Here is a 22,654-nt window from a genome sequence, read left to right as displayed (position 1 = left end):
CTATCCAGTGGAGCACTTATTTTTGAGCACTTGTTATAGGCCAGGCCTTGAGCTAGGATCTGGGGATATAAAGATGAATAAGTCACCATCCTTGCATACAAGGGATTCATACAATAATAGCAGGAAACATGAGTTCAGTGAAGTATTCCATGTTCAAATCTTGAAGCTTAATAGTCCCACTATCAAGCTGAAGCAGGGATTGGTCAAGAAAAATGTAATAGAGAAGATGACCTTGTAGCAGAGTCTCAAAGACAAGCTAGGTGCTTACCTTCCCTCCCAGCCTCTCATCCTTCCATGGATAGTAAGCACCTACTAGGATCAAATCCCTTATATCCCCACCTTCTCTCTCTTTGACATTAGTTCATGTCCTACCCATGTACTTTTCTACGGCTTCGAGCATGTCACTAGATCTGAAATTTTGGTAACATCCTGTTCCAAGCTGCACCTGGCATTTGGATGTCCCCATTATGTTGCTCTGCTCTGATCACCAGCCTGTTTCTTGTTCCTCCTGTGACCAGGCAGACCTACTCACTGCCCCCAAACATGTCTCTCATGCTGCCTTCTCCCATCTGTCTAATTCTTACACTTACCCTTGCAGGGCGGACTAAGACTCCCCTGCTCAGGGAGCCTGGGGAGATGGGTGGCGGCCCGGTTTGGGGCTTGGAGGCACCTGTGGTGGCACTTGCCACTGCAGGCCCACCCATCGCATTGCACCTGTTACCCTTCTGTGCAGGTCTGCCCCACTCTCCTTTGGCCTCATTGAAGGGGTCCTTGCTTCATGTATCTTGGTTCTCTTCTGTGATTAAACGCAGGGCCTACATATGGAAGTCATCCATCTGTATTAACTAATGAAAATTGGGGGAAATTACACATCCTTTATCACCTCTTCCTGGCAGTCCCTAATCACCACTTTGGGACAAGTGTGTGATTTATCTTATCCATTTTTTCACTCTCTGATAGGTAATGGAGAGTGTGAGTGTGTGCTGGCTCTTCTCTCTCTGCACCTCCTCCTCCCGGATCCATTCCCCATCCTGCTGTGTCCGAGGCAGCTGGCACCTATTGCTTGCATTAAGCGGGCACCTTTACTTTTACCCTCTGGGTTTCACCGGGTTTAACCAATAGGAGACACCAGCAGGAGATCCAAGAACAGGAGGAAAGGGAGGTTGGCGTGTTAATCCCCTTGCTCCCTCTGCTTTATCTGATTTCTGTCCATGGCTGTCATTTATAGCTTCAGCCCCTTCCCCAGAGCTCTAGACCCACTGGGTGCCAGGAATACATTCCCTCCCCTTGCCCTTCAGACTTAAGGGTAGTGAGGGCTTTTTGCTGGTGTTAGTCTTGGGGTGCTGCAGCATATATTATTTGTTCCCTTAGCCTGCCCCACAACTCTGTAACTGGTCCATTCATTAAATTATTTTCATTTAAACCCTTCAAGTGCCATCCATAGTATCTTACTGAGAGTCAACCTTGCAGGCTTAGTTATCTGGCCCAGTAATCAACCCCATGAATTGATCTGTTTTACTGTCTTGCCAAAGTGTTTTTTTTTTTTTCCTGGGGTTGGAGGGGGATGCATTCAGAAAAAATTCTAATAAAAATAACAGTCTCCTGGCCCCTTCTCTCCCTAACCCAATTACACTCCCTTGGGGCAACCACTTCTAACTCTTTCAAGTATTTTTTTCTGGCACTTACCTCCATATTTTAAAATAATGTGCTTTTATTTTACTCCTATTTTAGAAATTATCAGCTTATTTCCTGTTGTGATAGATGACAATTTAGCTCACTTATACCACCCTTCTACCTCCCCTCCCCACATCCTCACAGCATAGTCGTATTGTTATTTATAGTTTCTCTATTTGGTTAGCTTTGTGAGATTCTTGCTATTCACACTAGTTATCTCCTAATTTCCCTGCTCAGTAAGATGAAGATGTTAATGTCCTTACCCCAACTGCCTTCCACTTTCCAATTTCAGTCTTCTCTATTTTTACTTCTACATTGTTAAGGGTGATAAAACATTTACATTTTTAGTTTGTAACTGCCATTAAATCTTCTATACTTTATCTGGAGTTTGATCCTGAAGACTGAAAAATCAACAGATGGGGTTTCTGTTATAGTGAATGTACAAACAAGTTGTGCGTGGACAGTCCACCCTCAGACATACATGTTTGGTTTCCCTAGGGATTTTTTTTTAATTTCAGTGAACATTTTAAGATAAGGAAAGTTTTCATAAAAAAATTTAGATTTGGGGATATTGTTTTACAAGTTAGAAATCTGGCACATATGGTCTGACTTCCCATATGGTCACCCTGCTGCAGGCTGTCCTCTTTAAAAGGGACATGCCTACTCCAGTTTGCCATAGTCCCCACCACTCATACCGTGATGCACGGGCACACTTAGCCTGTTTTGTTCATCTACTTATTTATCTGACCCTGAAAGCATTTAAGTGTGTGACTCTGGTGCCTGATCTGTTATCTTTTTTGAAACCAAGTAATATAATTTTTATAATAGCTTTTTAGTTTTCCAAGAGTATCTCATCCAATAACCTTTGCCATTATCATATCCTCATTTTTCTTCCTCCCTCACTCTCTAAGCAGTTGGGTATTTTATATATTCTCCCTTCCTCCCAGAGTTCCCCATTCTCCTCAGGATTTTACCTGGCTGCTCTCTAGCCCAGCTACACAACTATCATCTGGGATTTTCCTTATTATTTTACTAGGTTAATTCTACTGCTTCCTGGATCTCATATCTTTCCTTTGGTTCCATTCAGAGAAGGAAATTTTTTTGTTTTGGCTTGGGAGGAGAATAGATAACTAGCTGCCCTGTGAGCTACACATGGAGGATGCAACTCTTCTGACCTCAGATTTCAAATAACACCCCCTCTTCAGCTTCACATCTGATAGGAATTTACCCTCCATTGCCCTGGCATCTTACTCATGAGCCTCTTGGCCATTCTGCCAGGCTGACAGACTCCCATAATATCTGAGCCCACTCGAGGCTCAGGCTCCATGTGCCTGCATCATCAGTTTGTAATCTACCAGTCTGTCCCTTTCCACAAAGTTATTCCAATCTCTTTCCCAGTAACCTTACTTGGTCCTTTTATTGTTTGAAATTGTCTTTAAAAAAATTTTTTTTAACTCTCATCTTGGTGATGATGTGTCCAGATGGAGAGGATATATATGAATATACTTAAATTTGCTTTTTGTCTTTAATAGGTTGTTCTCTTGAATTGATCTCAACCTTTCTTGAATCTATTCAAAATTTTTGCTTCTGTTACTTCAGAGCTAACAGGCTAAACTCTCTCCATTTAAAGTGGGGGCTTTTAATCCTAAATTTACCTCCTTCAGGATTTAGAAGTTAACCTGTTTATAATATTACATACCTACCCAATTGATACTTTTTAAAAAGGGTCCTATTTAGATACTGTATTAACGTTGTTAAGGCAATGTTAGCTTCCATAATCATCTCCCAATTTTCAAGAGTTTAACATGAGGTATTTTTTGGTTTTATAACAGTCAAAAGCAGATTTTCTGGTGTGTCTGGCATTCCTCCACAGGGTAATTCAGGGACCTAGACACCTTCCATCTTGTGATTCTGCTATACCCTAAAGGATACATTCTCAATGAGGGCTTTATCATACACAAGGAGGCAAAAATTAGTTTTGGGGGAGCAAGAAAATCTTCTATTCTTATGCATAAATTACATTTATGTGTGTGTGTGTGTGTGTGTGTATAGTACTTAAACAGATATGCAGTGTATCTGTGGTATTCCAGTTTCATGGAGAAAGACAATTAGGAAAAAAATGTCTATCAAGGCTCCTTCTGGCAGCAGTAATGTTGAAAATGGGATGAGAAACATTACTGCAAGAAATAGGAGTTCCCTGGATTCAGGTGGAAGGGAAAAAAGAAGGTGGTAAGGCTCACCCACCTCTTAACCAGCTTGACCCCCGTTTCATTGGTGAGAACTAGTCACAGGGTCCCACCTTAACTGCAGGAGGAGCTGGGAATTGTAGTTCCTGGCTGGGCAGCTATTTCTCAGTGATAACTCTCAACTAAATAAGGAAGAGCATGGATTTGGGAGGATGTTGAGGCTCCAGCACAGGGGTCAGCAAGCTTTGTCTTAAGAGAATGAAGTAGTAAATATTTTAGGTTTGTAAGCCATGTGGCCTGTCACAACTGTTCAGTTCTGCTTACTGTCGCTGAAAGCAGCCATAGGCAGTATTTAAGTGAATCGTGTGGTTGTGTTCCAATCGAGTTCTATTTATATAAACAAGTGGCTGGTGGGTCTACAGGCTGTGGTTGACCAAACCCTGCATATGCCTGCACCTGAGGCTCTCCTGGAGGTTTTCAGTTCTCCACATTTCCTCTGCTTCTCAAGACCTAACCCACGTTTACTCTGATCCCTGTGCCTAAAGAGGACCAGGAGCTTCCCCTCACCTGAATGACGAGGGTGAGGCCTTCGTTTTCCTGTGAGAAGACTGGGATGGGATGTGACCCTCAACCAAGTGAAGTGTAGAGGTTCCAAGTCTGGAGAAAGGGAATTGGTCTGCATGGGACACTATGATACTGAGCCATCCCTACAGCCCCCCTCTGGCAGGAGGCAAAGGATCTGCCGCACAGGAGTAGGTGCTCAGAAAATGGTGACAATTCCTGTATTCAGTACTTGTAGGTCACTTAAAGGTACCCGCATTAGGTGACACAAGTCCTTGAAGGATATGGGATTCTGCTTTTCATAACACTAGGTAACACTAGGAAATATACCATAATTTGAATAATTTCATCTTTAGCCATAATATTGAATGGTTAAAACTAAGATTTAAAAAAAGTTTTTTAATAACACAACAAAATGCTTATGTTAGAAACAAGGTACAAAATTACATGTACAATGTGATCTCAACCATGGTGTCTTACAGGTTTGGCAAAAAAAGAAAAGAAAGAAATATTCTCCCTTAATGGCAGGATTTTGAGGGCTTTCCTTTTTTATTTTGTATATGTTCAGTGCTAATACACCACTCCTGAGGGTCAGGGGAGGCTCGTGGGGCTTCAAGGGATCCCCTGTTTCAGGGCAGATGTCCAGGACAGGGCGCAGCCTGAGTCCTCAGAGTCCTGGCAGGGGTTACCAGGAAGGCTCGGTTTTGGGGGTAACAGAGGAAGGGGAGTGGGTGGGAGAGTCAAAACGTTGTCGAGAAGACCCTCTCCAGCTTATGTAATCGCTCTAAGGAGAGAGAGATCGGGCTCAGAACGAGTTCTAGCTGCTTGTCAGGTGAAGAGCACTGATGTGAACGACACTTTCCTCCTCTGCTTCCTGCCCTGTTTTTTTGTTCTTTGTTTCGTGAATAATGTGAATACAGGAGCCTCATACAGGAGTTATTTTTACAAGGTCTCTTCTCTGCTTCAGATGACTCAGAGCCGGGGCCTCCTCTTGAAGAAGTTCCTTGGGAAGCGCTGGAGAGACAATGAGTCCTAGGTGATCTGGGAGTCAGGACCAGGTGTCCTGGCCCCTGACCCATCCGGGTCTTCCTTCTCTCTTGGAGCCGTGTCTACTGGAGGGAGGAGGTCAGGGCTGGAAGGAAGGTCTTGCTGAAGGCCAATGCTGCTCTTGTTTCCCTGTCTGCCCAGCCAGCCCTGCCATTTTCTCACCATCCTTTTCCACTTCAGCAGAAATGACCAGGCCTGTTTGCCAGTCCGGAGGAGGACAGAGGGCACTGTCCCCAGGTGGATGCTGCAAGCTACCACTGCTAGACGGTGGGGTTTGCAGAAGGTTGGTGGCTCTAATCTAAAGGCATGAAAAGTACCTGGGCAGTGGTCACCAGGCACCAAGGGAGAAGTGGGGGGGGATTAGAGGAACCCGTTTTCATGTCTCCCACTGCCTCCACTATCCTCGTTACTACAGAGTTGGAACTGCATCTTACTCTCTTCCTCCCAAACAACATGCCCAAAACTAAGACCCAGTGAATATTCAATAGATGAATAAATGAAAGGGACGCCCCGTTCCATGGGTAAAGCTGAACCACCTGGACATGCGTGTGGAGGATGGTGGGTTCTGCATCTGCTTCAGAAGGTATTCAGCACACGGGCTGGAGGTTGTCACCACTTTCAGCACAGACATTGGCTGATTTGAGTCCTCGTAAGCACTCAGGAAGGCAGGGGTCTTGTGTCCATTCTACAGAGGACCCAGGAGATGGGCTGGCATGCCCAGTGTTACGCAATTAGTAAGAGGCACCGCTGGATTCCTGTGTCCTAAACCTGGAGACTCCTGGGCTGTTTCCCCGACCCTGTGTTGCTCTGAAACCTCAAAAACCCCAGAAGTAGAGACCTTCCTACTTTTCCATGCCCTCCTTCACAGCTCAGTGCCATCTTTCTAGGAAAACTAGCCCTTACCCTTCTGCTCTGCCTCTAGCGGAATGCCTGGGTCTTATCCTTCTACTCTCCAAACCCTTGGAAAAATTATGATGGGAAGGTCCTTCTCAGACTCCTTGTCTCATGGCTTTGGAAAAAGAGGGACAACTAGGGAATGCTCCCTTTTTCCTCCTTTAAGTCTGCGTTGACCCCCAACTCCCTTTCCCACCATCTTCTCCCAGATCACACAGTTCCCAGCTTGAAATCCAAGTTAATCATTTGGAACTCGGCATGCCTTTTCCCACAGAAGTCACTTGAACATGATGCTTGGCCTACCCATGATGTATCTGAGATAGAATATTAATAGCAGTGGCCAAGTGGTATTGTTAATACCAATGATCTTGTTAACTAATTAATTAAGTCATACCCACTCCTGCCTGGAAGACCGCAGCAGCCTCCTAACTGGTCTGGCCTTTCCACGCTTGTCCTCCTACAGCTGCTTCTTTATGTGAAAAGGTAATCAAGCCCTATCTCCCCTCTGCTTGGAGCTGTCTGGTGGTTTCCTGTCTGGAGACCTGGCCCCTGCCTGCCTCGCAGGCTCCCAGCCTACCTTGTCCACCCCCCAACCAAGCACCTTTCACCCAAGGCCCCCTGCCTGACGCTCTCTTGCCTCCTTGAATTACCTGGTCTCGGCCCAGGTGTTACCTCTTCAGGTGACCTCAGATACCCATCCCCTGTCACCCCTCTGTCCCCTCACCCTGGCATGTTTCCTTCATGACCCTTACCTGCCCCCGCTGCACTGCTGCTGTATTTAGCACTTGTGTGCTGTCCGTCTCTCCACTGAATGTCAGTGTCACAGGGGTAGGGGTCTGGTTTCTCTTATTTACTGCTGTGTTTCCAACACTGGAAGAGTACCTGACACATAGTAGGTACTCAATAAATACTTTGATATAAATAGATGCATGATTAAATGTTATATCTTCACCTATCCGACAGGCAGCTTGTGGTTACCTGTGGAATTTATCTCACATTCCAAACAATAAGGCCAAAAATGAATGTCTACCCCTCCCAGCCCTGGGGGTTTGAAGTGTAAGAACTTCATTTTACTAATGAGTTTGTAGATGATTCTGGAAACCAGTACTGCTTACACTGCATTCTTGGCAAAAATAGACACCTGTTTGCTCAGACAGTAGTTCTTGGGGTTCTGAATTTGGCAAAGGAGTGGGTGGGGCACTTTGGTCTTGTGAGTCTCCTGCCACCAGTTTTACTGAAAATGACTATATTTTCTTGATTACTGTAACACAGGGTTTCTCACATTGGCACTGTTGACATTTGGGACCATGTAACTCTTTCTCGCAGGGACCATCCTGTGCACTGTAGCATGTTCAGCAGCACCCCTGGCCTCTACCCATTAGATGCCCATCGGACTCCCTAGCTCTGACACCCAAAAATGTCTCCAGGCATTGCCAGATGTCCCTCAAAGGGCAAAAGCACCCCAGTTGAGAGCTACTGCTTATCCATATGCTGGAAGCCCTGCACAACAAAGAGTTATGCTGTCCTGAATGACACAAGCACCAAGGTGGCAATCCCCTGCCGCAGAACAGCTCGGTCCTGCAGCTCTCCTTGCAACACTGGCATGTCTGTCCTGCTCTGTCCAGTATAGTTGCCACTAGCCACGTGGGGCAGTTGAGCATTTATAATATGGCTAGTACAACTGAGGAACTGAGTTTTTAAGTTCATTTCATTTTAATTAATAATATAAATTTAATTCATGTAATTTAAATAGCCACACGTGGCTGGTGGCTGCTCTATTGGACGGCACAGCTCCAGAGAGCCCAGTGCTGCCCTCACATTAGTGTGTATGCAGATCATCTGGGGGAGGGCAGCATCTGACTCAGCAAAGGTGTCCCAGCACAAACTGGCTTTGAAGTCTCCTGTTTTAATAAATTGTAATGTGAAATCTTACAGTCTATTGCATAGTATGCAGCTGGGCCTGTTTTAATTAAAAAACAAAAAATGGGGAGATTTCATCCCAAATATTTAAGTGTATTTCAGGAACACATCAGGTTAATCCTGCAGCTCTGAGGATAAAGGTATAAACCAGGGCAAGAGGACAGAGGCGTGTCCAGGAGGGGGGCGATGTGGGGAGTACTTCATGAAAGGAATAGTATTCCTCTATAACAATGATCATTTTGTTTCCCTCTTCCGGAATTTCCTTAAATTTAATCTCTGGGGTGGGAAACATTACATTTAAACGATACATTGTACACACAAGCAAAGGGAGCAAGGTCCTACTGTAACTCCCTGGGCCACTTGGAAATTGCTGTAGGATACAAGCCCAGCACCCATGGCCTCCTTAAGTCAGAGTGCTCAGCCGTGGTCGTGTATTACAACCCCCTGGCAAGCTTCAAACACTGTTATTTTATAGGTATGTGGTAGAAATTAGGCACATGTGTGTTATTGAAGCTCCCCAGGTGATTTTACATGCAGTCAGGATTGGGAACTGCTGTACTTGCCCATGGGACGCTCTGGTGACAATAGCAGGCTTGGCCCATGCCCTAGTAGGGCTTACAGTCTGGGGAGACCAACTTGTTAAGCACATAGTTAATTAATTGTAACTGTGGTAAGTGCTGCTGTACACTTATATTTCTGGAAGGCCAAGAACGTCTCAGTGCCGCTATAACCTGAAAGCTTAACTAGATGTCAATGAGCGGGGAGCATTCTAGTCAGGGAGACCTGCATGTGCAAAGACCCTGGGGTAGCAAAGAGCTTGAAGTGGCTGAAGACCTGAAAGACAGCCTGGTCGGAGCTGTGGGCAAGTGGGTGGGAGATCTGAGGAGGTTAGAGAGTGGATGGCAACCTGCCATCCATTGTCGGGCTACAGTGAGTTGGAGCCACTCGGATACCAACGTGAATGGCCAGGCTTCTGTGTCTGGAATAACCAGGTGCGTGAAGGCTTCTCTCTCATAATGGTCTGGGCAGGAACCGCCTCCTCCTGTGCATAACTTCTTTTCTCACCCTCCGTGGGGGTGGAAGTGGGGCAACTATTGGAGGGAAAAGGGGCGTTTCCCCCACATCTGGAAAGCTTCCAGGCCACCTCTGGCCATCAGGGGAATGGGTCTCACTTGCAAATTAGGTCTTCTTCCATGTCACCCTTGTCTCAACATAGGAGAGCTCATCTGACAGAATGGTTGGCCCCCAAGTGTCGGGAGTCTAAGAGTTCTCGTTGCATTGATTACTTTCCGCACCGTTTATTAGTTGTTCTTAGATTAAACTACAGAGTTAAATCATCCTCCTCCTCATTTTCCTTTTCCTCCCCCTCTGTATTTTCCTTCTTTTTAAAATCTATGCCAATCTCTAATGTGGGTGGCATGGAGGGAATTCTTCACACCTCATTTCGTCCTGCTTCCCATTTCAGAAGCTCCGTTGTGTACATTCTGTGTCCCCTCCACACCCCTGGCTGCTCTCCCCACCCCACCCTCTGGGAGGGATGTGAGCTGTTCCTTTCATTTCAATTGCCTTGTGGCAGCAGAGAACCCTTCCTCTTTGGTTTGAGCCTCTCAAAACCCATTTAAAGTGTTCATTTATGTATATGAATTATTTTCTCCCCAAGACTCTTTCAATTTTCATTCCCTCCTTAACTCTAACAACAGTGCAGTGCATAAGGAGGCACTTGTCGCTGCGAGTGTGCAGAAGGAAAACTGAGGCCTAGACAGCAGCGTGGAGCAGTGGGAAGATTCTGGCCTTGCCTGGTGGCTTCCTGGCTGTGGGTCCTTGGAAAAGCACACTGCCTTTCAAGGCTGTGTCCTCCTTGGTTGTGTGGGAAGAGATAAGTCAGATTTCTGTCCCCAAAGGGTTGTGTGGTGGTGGAGAAAATAGGAAGGGCTTCCAGCCTCCGTGTCCTGTCTCCACCACTCAGTTTTGCGGTCTTGGACAAGTCGGCAGACCTCGTTTCCTCTGTAAAATGATGATACCGGCTGTGACTGTGCAGGGTGGTGGTTGCTGTTGGAATTGCCATCTGGGAAGTCCCAGCTCCCTGCCCGGCTTGTCTTGGCCTTCAGGGTGGGGTAGCTGTTCCATCTCCTCTGCCATCTGGGCCTTGGCTGGTAGTCCGTAGGATCCCTAGTCATTAGTGATGGAGCTAGAGCTAAAACCCAAGTCTGCTGTCCGCTGTCCCAGAGCCTGGCTGGAGCTCCTGGATGGCATCCGGATTCCCCCGGAGGAGGAGGCTGAGCCTGGAGCAGACAAGGTCAGACTCCCTGAGGGTCAGCCTTGGGGCAGAGTGGGACTTCGAAGTGCAGCAAGATGGCTGGGGAACACTTGGGGGCCCTCCCCGAGAAATGGTGAGTCCTCAGGGACACCTGGTCCATGAGGGGTGAACCCTGAGCCCTTGCAGAGTGGCCCTGCAGCCCCAGTACTGGCTGGGCACTCATTGTGTGGATTCCTGTTGAGTTTTGCACTGAGGAAGAGGCATGGCTGTCCCTACTAACTGGTGTGCACTGATGGTGATTCTGCCACTTATCCAGGTCTGTTGGGGCCTGTGTGCTCAGTGTGGGGCCCACGTTCTGTTAGTCTCCCTGAGACCCTTGCAAGGAACACACTTGGTAGCCCAGTTTTACAGAAGAACAAGGCCAAATGGCCAGAGAGGAGCAGGGCCAGATTTGAACCCTGGCCTGCTTGGCCCCAGAGCTCATGTTCCATGCACGAAACTGCATGACCTTCTTTTAGGTAGCATCTACCATGAGGTTTCTCCAGCAGTAATTTTAATCATAGAATGCTCATCCACATCCTCAAACCCACACTCACTTCAGTCTCATGCCAGCATTGACCAATTGGTTTTTACCATTGGCCAAAGTTAAATTTAGCCAAGTTACCACTGTTGAAGAGAAAATACATAAAAATGTTAAAACTTGTTATAAATGGGAGGGAAGGAAAGGAGGCCCCGATATTGGATGCCTTGTGGCTGTTCAGGATGAGGGAGGATTGAGTAGGTAAGCACTTTATATTTCTGGCTCATCACAGGTAATTTCTTGGACCCTTCTTGAAAAACCTGCACCTCTGTAATGCTCACCTTGCATACATAGTGATTGATGCATGGTGTGGGGTCAGGACCCAATCTGACTCTTATTAATAACCTCCTTTCATAGCCAGAAGGGGCCATGCTCTTTTCTCATAGAGGACCTTTGCACAGGCTGTTCATTACACCGACAACACTGTTCATCACAACCACATCAAGTGGTTTCCTCCACTGGACTGTATGCTCCATGAAGGCAGGGACCACACTGGTTTCTGTTGTATGCCTGCTGCCCTGCACTCGAGCCTGGTGTGTACTAGGCACTCGGGCTAATACTGAGTTGGGTGGATGAATGGGTGGTGAAGAGATGGATTGAGCTAGTTGTTTCCTTTCCCTTAACTCTAGCCAATATGCTCTTCTTAGCAGGGGAGGGGAATTGTAATTTCCTGCTGATATGACTCTCTTGGGCCTCTGAGGAACCCATCTTGAGAACCTCAGAGTCTAGCCCAGCATCTGACATAGAGTTAGACAACCAGTAAAGTTGCCTGTGTCCCTCTGTCAAGCATAACTCTTGCCCATGAGACAACTGGCTCCAAGTTGCTGTGAGCAAGGACGGCTCATGTATTCTTTGAAGCAGTGAAGTTCATTCCTTACTCCCATCCATGCCATGGTTTAGCTTCTCAGGATGCTCTGCTATTCAGGTTGCCAGTTACTCTATTGACTTATTTGTCCATAAACACTTATTCCCATAACCTTCTCTTCTCCAACATTCAGAGATAATGATGTACAATCTTTGTAACATCACAGGCCTCACTTCAAAAGCATTCTGTTGCTATAGGAATGTTTATGATGTGCTTATCGCTAAAATTTCATGAGCAACAAACTCCCAAATTGCAGATGATTTAGCATTTGAAGCAAGGAGTGAGAGTGTAAGAGTGTTTGCATTAAGAAAAAAAAAGGCTTTGAAAAGGGAAGTTTTTCTCCTGTAGAGTTATGTTCTTCTAAAGTTTAAAATAAGAACTACTTAAAAGCTGGGAGTTTAGAGGAATGAGCACTTTCTTTTAAACATTCAAATGGGTGAAAATGACTTGTAATCTCTCCCTCAAGTATTAAGGCAACAGGCATTTAAAGGCTTTTTTTGGAGCTGGCTGTCACAGACAAAGGATTTCTCAATTTAAGAAAATACCATTTTTATAGCATTAAGTAGTAGGAATGAACACCAGCAACCATCTTGACATTTTGGAAATGATTTATTTTCTGAAACATCCCCGTCCATTTTCATAGATGACGCTTTGTTCTTCCCATCTGGGATGGCAGCTGCAGCTAGGGTGGCCGTAGTTAGGGTTGGGGAGCAGTTCAGGGTTCCAGCCACAGCTTTTGACCAGGTTCCATGAGCCTCATGCTCTGTTACCTGAGCCAGCAAGACTCCGTGAGCCACTTTCCCCGAAGTCCCTGCTGTGACCTTCGTCCCTGGGGAGAGACTCTATGAACCAAGACATCAGCCAGACATCTTAGGGCAGTTGGACTCTGTATACACTTTTACTCCAGTGATGCTGCCCAGCTGTGGTTCGTGGAATGGTGCTGGCCTGCACGCCATTCAGAAAGCAAAGTACAGACATTCAGAGTGAGCACTTCGAGACTTTCATCCCTATTTGACAAGAGTAATCTGTTGAGTCGAGTGATTAAAAAGTGGGCTTGCGTCTTGCATGAATATTTTTTCATTTCATTTTTCTAGCAGTTTAGTTTTATTATGTTCTAAAAGTATTCATCTGTGACGATTGGAAAACAAAACAAAAACAAAGACACCTCGTCCTTTATCACAAGTAGTTTGAGAAGCCGTGTGTGGTGGCGCTTGTGACCTGCCTCTGCTCCCCTGTGGGACAGGCAGGCTGTTGAATGAATTTGGGGAAATCATGGCACTTACCAAATTATATTGTAATGGAACATGGGTACCTCTCTCTCTCTCTCTCTTTCCCTCTTTCTCTCTCCCTAGACCATTTCTTGAGAGGAGGGGGTGCAACTAATTCGTCTTCGTTAGCCCCAGTCTTTAGAGCACTGCCTGGCACATTGCAGGGCATGGGAAACGTTCATCCAGTACGTGCCTGCCTGCTCCCCGGTGAGAGGGGTGCGTGAGGCCAGCCTCGGGAACTCCCTGGTTTTTTAGATAGTGTCCTCTGCAGGCTGGCGATGGAGAGCTAGGAGCAAGCGATTAAAGAGTGATCGTTCTTTCTCTTTTCCTCACAGAACCGGGTCTCCTCTTCCCACCTGCCCAGCAGCATGAGAGCAGCATGACTGGCCAGCCGCAGGAGAAGCCCCCAAAGCCAGGCCCCCAACTCAACCGTCTGTGGCAGAGGTCAAGGTGAGCTTGCTTCCGTTCCCCTGGAAGATTTAGGAATTTTCGTTAACTGATTTTTTAAATTGAAATATATTAGAATTAACTACTTGTACATGCTTTTGTCATCCCTCACCATGTGCTGGAAGAATGGGATTTATTGGCACATGGGTAGATGAAGAAAGTGCACAGCAGCCTGGCTGGGCAAAGCATGCTCACTGTGGTTAATGGGGAGGCCAGTGGCGGAGCAGAGAGGACACTGAACTGAGCCTTCAAGGCCTAAGCTCCTATGAGTCCTCTCCCACCTCCTGAATCTGGGACATTGGGCAGATCTTTTAGGGGTTGGCTATCCAGGGAATTTGGGATGAAAGAATCTCTGGAATAGGTTGGAATTAGAAGGAAGGTCAGTCCCATGGTCTGGGAGTCCCAGCCATCCTGGACAGAGACTCCTGTCCCATGCAGGGTCATAAGGAGCCTTAGAGGATCACCTTGGCCAATTCCCAACCCATATTGAACAGGGAAAATTCTTCCTAATTTAGGGACAAATGCTTCCTCTCTGTAATTTCTGTCTGCTCTCTGCTGTGCCATTTGGAACCACAAAGACTAGGCTTTCAAAGACTTCCTCCATGTGACTCTGTCTTTGTATTTGGAGATGGCTGTCATTACTGTTTTGCTTTTTTGTATAAATTCTCCCTAGAGACTGGTGCGTCACCTTGTCCTTCAGTACCTCCAGCGTCAGCCCTTTCGGTCACTCACTCAGGCTGCGCCCCCCTCAGTCAAGAAACCTTCATTCACCATTCCTGCTTCAGTACATATTAAGAGCCTTTTTTGTGACAGTCTCTGTGCCAGACTCTGGAGATACATCAATGAACAAGATAGCGTCTTTGTGTTTTTTAAGACAAAAAAGGTTTGGATCCTCAGAGGAGTTTGAAACAAGCATTGAACTGCTTCTGTGTGCCCCTTTTCATTATTTTATCCCTTTTCAACTTTTTTCTGAAATGTTGCACAAGTGCTTGAAAAAAATGTACATTCTCTAATTATGGGATAGTTCTCTCATGTGATCAGCAAAATAAGTTACTCATCGTGCAATCATCTGTAATATATCCTTTTGTGTTTTTGTCTGATTGATCGATTAGTTATTGAGAGAGAAATGTGTTTAAAAATCTCCCACTGGATTTGTCAATTTCTCCTTGTAGTGCTGAAATTTTTGCTTTATATATTTTGGGCATAGATGTTCAGAATTGACATATTTTATTGATTCATTTCTACCATCTTTACATACTCTCAACTTTCTTCTGCACTTCCTTTTTGGTTGTGGTGTATTTTTTCCCCCTCGTTTCATTTTCCATTTTCTTATTTGGAAGGTGTATGCTCCATATCTGCTCTTTCAGTGGCTACCCCAGCTATTTCAACAGGCTTACTTCACATAGTTTAAAATTCATCAGTGTACCTTGTTCCCAAGCAATACAAGAACCATAGGCTGGATTAATTCTAGTCACTGCTTCTCCCAGTTACATGTCATTATTATCCTGTATTTTCATTTTCTCTTGTTTTTTTTTCCCTACAAATTAGACATCATTTTATAGAGTTTGTATAAATTTACCCACATACTTACCAGTATCTTTTCTTACCATGCTTTCCATGAATCTGAGATCATTTTCCTCCTGCTTGAAATAAAACCTGAGCATTATCCTTTAGTGGGAGCCTGTTGGCGGTAATTTTTTTTCTGCTTTGGTTGGGCTTGGTTTTTGGTTTTTGGTTTGCTTGAAAATATCATTATTTTGTTTTCCGTTTTAAAGGTAGTTTTACTGGATGTATTCTCATCGAAGCAACTACTTCACTGCCGCTGGCTTTGAATGTTGCTATTGAGAAGTTGGCTGTCAGTTTAACTACTGTTCCTTTATAAACAGCATTTCTCTGGCATTTCTCTCTGACTATGTTAAAGAAGTTGTTTTCTTTGTTATTCAGCAGCTTCATTATCACGTAACTAGGTGTAAGTTTCTCTGTCTTTATTCTATTTGGATTTTTGATGGAATTCCTAGAGCTAAAAATGGGTGTCTTTCAACAGTTCTGGAAAATTCCCACCCTTCATTTCTTTGAATCTTCCTCTTGCCCATTCTCTCTAATATCACCTTCTGGAACTCCAGTTAGATTTATATTAGGCCTTCTCATTCTTTTCTTTGTATCTTTTTTTAACTCTGTTTCATATTTTCATCTCTGTCTCTCTCTACTAAGCACTGAATAATTTCTTCAAATCTGTCTTCCATTTAATTTATTCTGTGTCTCAGATACTGTTTATTCATATTCCTTTAGTTCTTTTATTTATCATTTCTAGAAGTTCTGGTCTGTTATTTGTCAAATCTGCTTGGTGATTTTTCTGGTCTCTTATTTCTTGCTCATATTTGCAAACTTCTTTTTATTTCTTTAATATACTGAAGTAGCTATTTTAAAAATGTAGAATTTCTTGTCTGGTAATCCCAGTGTCTGAAATCTTTGCAGGTCTGATTCTGTCGTCTGTTGTTTCTGCTGGCTAGTCCTCGGTACCTTGTTCCCTGTGAGCTACTCATTTTCCTTGCAACTTTATCTTCGAAAATTATTTGAGAAATGGGTTATATTAATTTTTCTAGAAAGGATTTGCATTAACTTCTGCTGATTGTCTTGGGGGCGTTAGCAACCAAAAATCACTTTAATTTCTAGCTCCCTCTTTCCTAGCCATGTAAGCAGTATGAATTCAAGCTATACACCTTTGTGAAGTCCAGCTGTAGTTACAAATTTTCAGAAATGACTTTCCCACTTTCTCCCCAGCCCAAGGTCAGATTTCCTTGCAGTCTCCATCAGTGTTGTTTGTACATTTATTTCCCATTCACTAGAGCCTTTTAGGGTCACAACTATATGGAGGAACTAGGCTTTTCCTGTTTCCTGAACCCTTTGCAGCTCTCGTGGGAAACAGAGAATCTCTAGGGTTCAGCAGGAACCCTCAGGTCAAGTCAGCTTTGCTGGTGGCTCACGTCCTATAGTCCCTGCTTTTGGTCTCTTTTTGGTCTTTGAAGAATCCTTCCATTTGTACCAGCTCAGCAATGTGTATACAATTTTTATATTTAAAATATTACCCATTGTGTTCGTTGTTTCCATTAGGATGGTCAAGTGGGGTGTCTAGTCTGTCGTATTGACACAAAGTATGTCTCCTTTCTTCTCCACCATAGCCCTGTGGGGCAGGAATTCCTATTCCTTGTTCACAGAAGAGCGAACCAAGGCCCAGGGAGGCAGGGCAGTGGACTGTGGTCAGAGGGCCGGCAGATGATGGACTGGGAGGGAGTATGTCCCTCTTGTGCCCTTTTTCTCCTCCCCAGGATGACTGTTGACCATTTGGGGGGATTAGCTTTATGCTCACAAAGGATATGATTTTCTACCAAAATGCTTTAAATAGCTGGGCAGCTTTGTAAAATGTGTTTATCAATCTATTGTTTATCTTCCTTAAGAGAGGAAATGGCTTCTGCATATTTTGTGGCTTATTTCTCCATTGGTTACCAGCAGTTTCGCTCCTTCATTCCCACTTCACACAGCCCTCCCGGACCCAAAGCCAGACCATGAGCACCTCGTCCAGACCCCAGCGCCGCACCCTCCACCCAGGCTGTTCTCTCCTCCTTCTTACTTAATTCCCATCCCTCCTGCTCTTGGACTTTGTCTCCTGAACGTGCCCTTTTCAGTGGAGGGCAGGCCGCAGAGCACCATGGTTAGGCTTTTGGGGCTTTGAGGAAAGAGGGAATGAACTGAGTGTGAACCTAGCTCTGCCACTGACTAGCTTAGTCTCTCCAAGCTTCAGTTTCTTCATCTGCAACATGGGGACAGTGGACAGAGCTGTTCAAGGACTAAATGAGACAGCGTGTGTAGAGCTCATGAGAGAAGCTTGGAGCATCTCAGTACGCAGTCCGTGGTAGTCGATATTATTATGACTAAGAACAGATCCCTTGAAGGCCCATGCTCTTGTTCACTGATGCTTTTAGGCTGACAGGCAGCTTATGAAATGTGCGAAAGTGGAGGCAGAAATTGAGGGGCAATGTGGGACTCTCCATCTTACTATTATGTTCTTCAAACTGGGATGTTTTTAAAAATAATCTGAGGGTAAACAGAACACACTGGTCTGACTGATGTTTGCAAAGGATGTAAGCCGTGGGTTCTGGGAATGGTGCCCCCCAGCATCTCAGCCTCCCCTCCAGGTTGTGCCCTTTGTTTCAGAGCCATGAGGGGGCTGGAGCCTCATGATATCAGTAACTGGAGAATTTTCCCTTGTGGAACCTTAAGATCAAGGGATGATACAACCTCTTTTCTGGACTCATGGCCAGCAGGGGTGGGAGTGGTGGTCTTCACTGTCCATGTTACTTCCATTCTTAGAGCTGACATGGTGCTTTTTATTTCATATACTCCCTTCTAGTAGTGGCTTTATATCACTCTGAGATTTGTATCACTTCCTGCTCTGATGTCTATCAGGCAACAACTTTTCTCAGCAGCTGCTATTTGTAGTGACAGCTTTGTGTCCAGTGGTAAAAAAAAATGTATGTATACAGTTGCTTTGACCCTAAAACTGCTCTAAAAAAAAGAACACTATTCATTGTAAAAGACTTTATGACCAAAAAAAATGCATAAAAGATAAACTGTCTTCATAAGATTGTCAGGTACTCAGAGTGGGTTTCCCGGGGTCCAGCACTGTGCCTTCCAGTGGTCGGGGAAGGCTGGAGGAGGCGGATAGAACTGAGCCTAGGGGGTGAGTAGGCAGGAGCCTTGTACATTCTGGCTGGAAGTATGAGCTGTGGTGTAGAGATGAGTGTTCTCATGAGCCAGTGAGACAGCGGCTTCTTGGAGAGCCATGCTATTTGCATATCAAAAGCCCTGAGAAGTCCTGCAGTTAATGTTTATGTTTCACCAGGTTTCTCAAATGTGTCTGACCCCTCATGGCTGATGGGCGCAGCGGCCTTGAGTGGATTTGCACTTGGCTTCTGTCCCTAACAAATGCTTCCGTTCACTCTGGGCCAACAATTCACTTTCATAAAACGGGGTTTGGCAATTTTCTTTAAACACTCAGTGTGTGAGTACCAAAAAATTATTTGGAGTCAACCGCTTGTCTTCTTTTTCCAAGTGTTGCTAAAATAATCTGTAAGGATGAGGGTTTCTAGGAGCCTGAGCAGCCACATTGGAGGAGTTAGGGAAGGGCTTCCTTGTCCTCTGCAATCCCCAAGATGATGTGTTGGATAGTCTCTACCCAGCCAAGGGGCCAGGCCCAGCCCCACCTCCGCCTACAAACCTCAAAGTCTATTAAGAGCCTCCCTCCTGATGATGATTCATGTTTCCTGTCCCTCCTCCATCCTAGTTACTCAGAGCTGAGCCAAGATTGATTACTTACACCATCCAACTGGCTTTGCCCAAGGGAGCTCAAGTGGTATATTAAATACTCTTCAATGGGTGTCACCCCAGGCTGAGGTCTCCTTGGCCCAGCCCAGTGGCACAAGGAGCTGCCTTAGGTGCACATGTGAAGACCCAGGATCAGGGGAGGCTTGTCCAGCTGAGCCTTTGCAAGTCAGAGCCAGAAGGACCTCCTTGCAACCCGTCAGGTCCAACCTCCTCGTCCTGTGGCAGCTGAGTCTGAGGTGCAGGGAGGGAAGTCATTTGCCCAACAAGGTCACAGGGCCCGTCTCCTTTTCTGCTTGGTCCTGGTTATCTTTATACTGGGTTTGCATTTCCTGAATACGCAGCAGCTGGGTGGGGGTGGGGGTGGAGGGCAGGGGAAGTGGGCTTAAAAGAAGCCCGTCTGAGAATGTTTAAATTTCCTGTGAGTGTCCCATGAAGAGGGAGATGATCTGTGTGGCACATCATCAAGAGGAGAGGGAGAGACTTGGTCTTGGCCCAGACGACCAAGAGTGGAGGGAAAAAGAATAAAATGAGAGTCATTCAGAGACGGCTGTGACATTTTCCCCAGTGTACCAGAAATAAATAGGAGTTTGTCTCTTCGCCCTTCCATGATGCCGCCTTGTTTGTATTTTTGGAGAACTCTAATGTCACGTGGAGGCTGTTGTCATTTGTGTGGCAGTGGTCCTGCGTCTCTTGGGTGTTCTTTGGCCTCACCCCAGAGTCTTTGGCTCTTGTCTCCCCCAGGTTTGCTCCTACTGGCCAGTGCGAGCCTTTGGAAATCTCTTCCTCCCTAGGAGGTTCCAGAGCTTAGCTCATGAGAATGCAGCTTCCTGTGGGGCCCACCTCACAGGAAAATAATGGATGTGAGAGTGTCCTCAAAATGTTAAGGGGGAGGTTAGTCTCGTTTTTTCTTCTCTAACACCTGCCTTGGCTTGAGCTCTGAGGGAATTAGGAACTTCCGCCAGGGAAGGTCAAGTTTGCCCTTCAGGTCAGGTGGCAGATATTCCATGGCCTGCCTCCCTGGGACAGCCCCACCAGAGAAGGTGTCCCAACTTCCTCAGGATGGCTGGTGTTAAAGCAGGCCGAGAGGCTGTATCTGTTGTATGTAAGGCAGCTGCAGAGATGGACAGAGTTACTGCCCGCTTCCTGCACTCTGAGAGCTGGGGGCCCTCGTGAAACAGGAAAGAAGTAGACTCTCTCCTTATCATGTGTCATGGAGGAAATGAAATGACTCTTTCCGGGTAACTGGGACACGCCCCTTTAAACTTTCTTCTTAAATGGTAACTACAGATATTGTTCAGCTTTAGACAGCTGCTGAATAATAGCTTCTCTCCTCTCCTGGGGTCTTGGACGGTTTGAGAGCCCAACCCGAGGGCAGACACCTCCTTCTTTCCCAGTAACCACACTGGAGAGCGTGGTCTGACCTGTGGCCACACTCAGAGTCCCTCTCAGACACCCCCTGAGCTGCATGGACCCACGGAGAACTGGAGGCCTCTGCTGCAGGGGCCACCGCCCCAGAGAGCCTCCTCCAGTGATGAAGTCACGTGAGCACCGACACTCTCCTGTTTCTCTCGCTGCCCAGTGAGCAACATACCAGATGCACTTGGCCTTTCCAGGGTGCGTCTTCCACGTGTGGATCTGCGTCATGGATCGCACTGCACGCACTGGATGAAGGGTGCCTTCAGGGTGTCGGAGTGGTAAGGCGGGTGGTCCCCTCGCCAAAGGGCCAGGACTGTTGAGGCTTTCCTGTGGATGGTTTTCTCTCTTCCTGACCATGTCCACTTCCACTCCCTGAGCCTTGTGGTAACTGAAACAAAAGGAGGGTGAAGGTTGCCCAGGAACAAATAACCAAACTGATTCAATCAAGACTGAGTCACCGAGCTGATCTAAACAATACCCAAATTCAAACAAAACAGCAGAAACCCCACCCCGAGTGCTGAGACTCTTGAGTCTTCACTGGGGGCCACATATGTCCCATACATTCTCTTGTTTAATCTTCACAAAAAACCTGGAAAAATAAGTAATGTTATTCCTCCTTTACAGAGGTCAAAACTGAAGCTCGAAAATAAAAAGATGAGCTCGGCCTGCTGGGCTCTCACTGGCCAGTAGAAGGTTAAGATTTGAATGCTTGTCTTCCGACTCCAGAACCAGCACTCTTGGTGTTCCTGGGGGGGAAATGCTGCCATATAACTCAGGTGTGTCACTCCAGTGAGAAGTTCCTGATGGGTAAAAAAAACTTACCAGGTAGCCGGAGCTCAGCCTTTAAGCCTAGAAATAGAAAGGTTTTTGTTTTTGTTTTAGTATAAAGTGCATCAGCTTCTTTTTCATATTTCCAAGTTCATGGCTATATGCTAGAAGGTTGAAGGTTGCTAGGAGCTGATGGCCAGATTCCCAGGGCTTGTCTACACTATGGTGTAAACTAGCTCTCTTCAGCTCTCCAGAACTCAAGGAGAAACTTGGAAGGATCCAACTAGGGGAATTAGCTTCCTGCCGGTCAGATGTGTGATGGGATGCAAGAGACACTGCCAGATATCAGGGGAAGGTGCATCTGTTGGCATCAGAGGGCTGGAGGCCTGGCCCTTTGTCACCAATTGCGTGGCCTTGGGCAAATCATTTCCTGCATATTAATTTCCTCACCTTTTAAATAAGACAGTTCTGACCTCACAGGTTTGTTGTGGAAACAGAATGAAATAGTGTATCTGTGCTTTGTAAGGCACATTCCAGATTGATACTATTGGCCATGAGGATGTGTACACCCCCCCCATGAATGCCTTCAAGTCTGTATTGGGGAGCCCACCCTGGGTCAGAGGGTTTGTGGCCGTGGCTCAGGGCCGCCTGCCGTGTTCTGAGCTCCACGAATGTCAGGTAAGCGTACCCTGTGGTCCCCAGGGCAGGGCACTCTACATCGGCACCGACCTTCTCATCCTAGGCCTATTAAAGAGAGAGAGGCTTGAGCTTCATACTCCTCTGTTCAAAAAGGGAAAGAGAAAGGAAAAAGAAAGGGGACAAAGAGAAGAATTGATTTTCTTTAACCTGTGGCTTTTCCCCTTTCTCCCCTCGCACTGTGAATGGAATTGCCACTTCACTTTTTTTTTTTTTTTTTTTTTTAAATGGTGTTCTGGGTGTTAGAACATGATATTTAGACATGTTGAACTGACAGGTGATGGGTGTGTTAGTAATACACCATCCCCACAAATCACATTCCCAGGGTTGGTGGGGAGATTTGCATGTGAGTGTGTGTCGTGCATACCGCTGGACAGCTCGAAGTGACTGGGGAGGCTCCAGTGACCCCTTCAAAAGCAGCTCCTGTGGAAGGCTGGCCAAAGGACGTGGCTGGCCCTTCGGAGGGGGAGCAAAAGTCACCTTCCATCGTGAATTAAGGGGATCTTCTCCGTGGTGTCCTGTGGAAGCAAAAGTTCACTCCTTCCTCCCTCCTTCCCTCTCTCATGTCCTTAGTGCCCAGTGGGTGTCATGTATCACGCTGACTCCCGAGCACAGAGTTGATGAGGCGGCCCTTAGAAGAGGTCCCAGTCTGACAACAGAAGCAGATAGCACAGTTGGAAGCGATGCACCAAG

At 46.0% G+C, this 22,654-nt stretch overlaps 1 protein-coding gene across 18 annotated transcripts in view; it reads left to right on the top strand.

The window, feature by feature from the left end:
* TRERF1 (transcriptional regulating factor 1) overlaps positions 1-22,654 on the top strand; it is a 186,146-nt gene that overhangs the window by 111,189 nt on the left and 52,303 nt on the right. For 17 of the 18 annotated variants that reach the window (XM_057494098.1, XM_036907224.2, XM_057494107.1 and 14 more), the window contains one exon: positions 13,588-13,702. The gene's annotated coding sequence lies outside the window, so the exon portion shown is untranslated. Of the gene's footprint in view, positions 1-10,362; positions 10,673-13,587; positions 13,703-22,654 lie in introns of those variants that run through there. The other variant, XM_036907227.2, reaches the window with a different exon arrangement.

This window comes from Manis pentadactyla, chromosome 16 (assembly GCF_030020395.1).
Source record: "Manis pentadactyla isolate mManPen7 chromosome 16, mManPen7.hap1, whole genome shotgun sequence".
In the NCBI taxonomy this organism is placed as follows: Eukaryota; Metazoa; Chordata; class Mammalia; order Pholidota; family Manidae; genus Manis; species Manis pentadactyla.
Note: the sequence above shows the minus strand (reverse complement) of the source record. Positions and strands in the feature narration are given on the sequence as shown.